Genomic DNA, 2554 nt, shown 5'->3' with positions numbered 1-2554 from the left:
AGGAACACAAGTGCCTGCTGAGGCAGGAAGCAGAAGATAAGGGTGAAACCCATCCCCGGGCCAAGCTGGGGTCTGTGTTGGGGGAACTTCGCTGACCAAGGCTAGCAGAAGCCCTGAAGATGCAAGGTCAAAAGCACAGACATCCAAGAAGATTTGGCTCACCTAAATTGATCATTACAAAGATTTTAAAGAAGGAAAGGAATGCCCGCAGTGCTCAGCAGGTGCTGCCCAAAGTAACAATGCATGGAAATACAGTGTAGTTCAACACTCCGGAGAGGAGGCTCCTTGGAAGAACAGCCCATACTTGGAGGTGGTGTGTACTGGGCTTTAGTCTACATGTCAAAGCAGTAGGGAATGACAGTGAAGTCTGCACACAAGACGACCTATTTAAGATGGCTGTTTCTGAAGGAACTGTTCAAAACGATTTTCCTTTACCTGAAGCAGAAGAGGCTAAAAATGAAAGCCCAGCACATGTGGCAGAAGGAAACACATGAACAATACACTTTCTGAAAGCAAAGTGATGATGAATCTACAGAGACTATAGGGCTACCTCTCACTTTTGGGAGAGCTAACTCTCTAATAGCAGAGGAAGTTTCTACTGGAATCCAGAACAAAACAAAAGCGGGAGCAGCTCATGGCTGGTCCTGAATTAATCCACATCAAAAATTTTGATTTGCCAAGCACATCCACCACATCTAGTCTACAGTGCAGCTTATGAAAGACAGACACTGTTCACACAATGTGGAAATAATTACTAATTACTGAACTATTTGAGATACTCTAATCCTTACTCAGCTGCCCTCTTCTCTGCTGAGGATGGAAATTTCAGCCCAAATAGCACAAGTCCGCCACAACCATAAGCAACTGAAAACACAGTCTTATAAACAGAAGCGGAGAGCAACTTCAAATACAGCTGTCACGATTCCACCACCCTAGAAACACAATTGTTGCTGGCCATGGAAAACATGGAAGTTTTGTCAGCATTTAAAACACATTTAGTACTTTGTCTCTTATGTATATTGTTATGAAGAAAGCAGACAGAAAGCAGGCAGAGAAAACGTGCATGAAGAATTCATGCATGTCACGGTCAGCATCAGGAAGAATGACAGGAACTAAGTTCAGATAAAGCTGTAACTGTTATTTAACATCAGAAAAACCAACAACCCAAAGAAGCCCAAATAAGGCACTTTTAAAAACTGGGGGGAAGGATTAGGCATTTTAATGACAGATTAAAAAAAGTCAAATCATAAACAGCTGTACTACAAAGCTGTATCATGTCATGCTGAAGAATAGTTTGCACCAAGTATGCAACCTTGGATTTTTGATTAAAAAAAAAAACAAACATTTCAAGTCTTCTGCTTATTTTACAGCATCCCTGTTCCTGAACTTTGACTGCTCAAAGTAAAACATACATCCATGCCGAAAAATGAGTTACTGAATTCTACAACACTCGGCGCAGCAGCAAGTATTGCTTCTCCCTCTCCTTGTCGCTGCGCGGCAGGCCTGGCAGCTTCAGGGCCACCAGATCAGCCAATGCAGGGCAGAAGGATCCAAACAAGAGGTGTTTTTTCATGAAGCACAGAATTCAGCACTCCACACAGCTGCATTGAAGACACCTCTCCAGCTCTTTTCTCCTGTACAACAACATACAGAAGCGGCAAGCGTTTCTTCTTTAACATATCTGCCCAGCTTTCTGTGTCCAGTGCGGTACTCGTATTGCTTGGATCCCATCTGCTGGTTAACTCAGGGGACAGAGAGGGGTGATATGCATTGGGTTTTTTAGCCAGAATGACAGAAATTCCTTGGAGGAACAGGCTTCATTACTTTCTCTAAACCTGCCTCTCCTCCAAGACTCAGAGGTTTTCATGCCAATTCTGGCATTCAGTGAGTGCTCACTTGAAAGGAGCACTCATCTGCCAAGGAGGACAAAGGACAGGAATCCAACAAGATGATCAACTAACATTTTTGGAGAAAAAAATAAAGTAAACTTCCCGATACACAGCACATCATTCTAGTAATCGTCCCTTTATACATGTTCATGATCTAAGCTGGCTCAGTTTGCTTCACCGTGACATGCTAAATTAAGCCAACTCAAAGCTGACCTGCCTTACAACTCAATCCAGCAAATTAAACCTAATGCCAGAGAAGATTCTTCTATTTTTACATGCTTCGCAGCTTAAAAAAAACCACTTATATATGTGAAATTAAATACAAGTCTACTGCTCCAGACATGTTTCCGATTGCATCAGAAACAGCTATTAATGGCCAGCAGGCTTCAAGTTGTCAGGTGTGCAGCTGTGTTTTAGCTCAGCATTTCTCACTATTAAGCCAAGGGCCATGGGAGCAAGAAAGAATGACTCAAGAAAAATGCTAACAAGACCACTGCAATTTCTCTCCCCTCCCTACTTAAATGATTTCCCTTTATAATGGGACATCTTGCAGACCATCGCTGTGTTGCATTTACTCTGCAATCCAAATGGCTGGGAATCCAAAGTAGTTGGGAAGTAGAGGTGCAGGCATGAGCCAGCTGTGAGAAATCCACCCACAAGCACTC

At 42.9% G+C, this 2554-nt stretch overlaps 1 protein-coding gene across 2 annotated transcripts in view; it reads right to left on the bottom strand.

Moving 5' to 3' along the window:
• The window catches only part of TEC (tec protein tyrosine kinase), a 31470-nt gene that overhangs the window by 16050 nt on the left and 12866 nt on the right, over positions 1 to 2554 (bottom strand). The window lies entirely within an intron of this gene.

The sequence above is a fragment of the Phaethon lepturus genome, unplaced genomic scaffold, assembly GCF_000687285.1.
Source record: "Phaethon lepturus isolate BGI_N335 unplaced genomic scaffold, ASM68728v1 scaffold33846, whole genome shotgun sequence".
Taxonomy (NCBI): domain Eukaryota; kingdom Metazoa; phylum Chordata; class Aves; order Phaethontiformes; family Phaethontidae; genus Phaethon; species Phaethon lepturus.
Note: the sequence above shows the minus strand (reverse complement) of the source record. Positions and strands in the feature narration are given on the sequence as shown.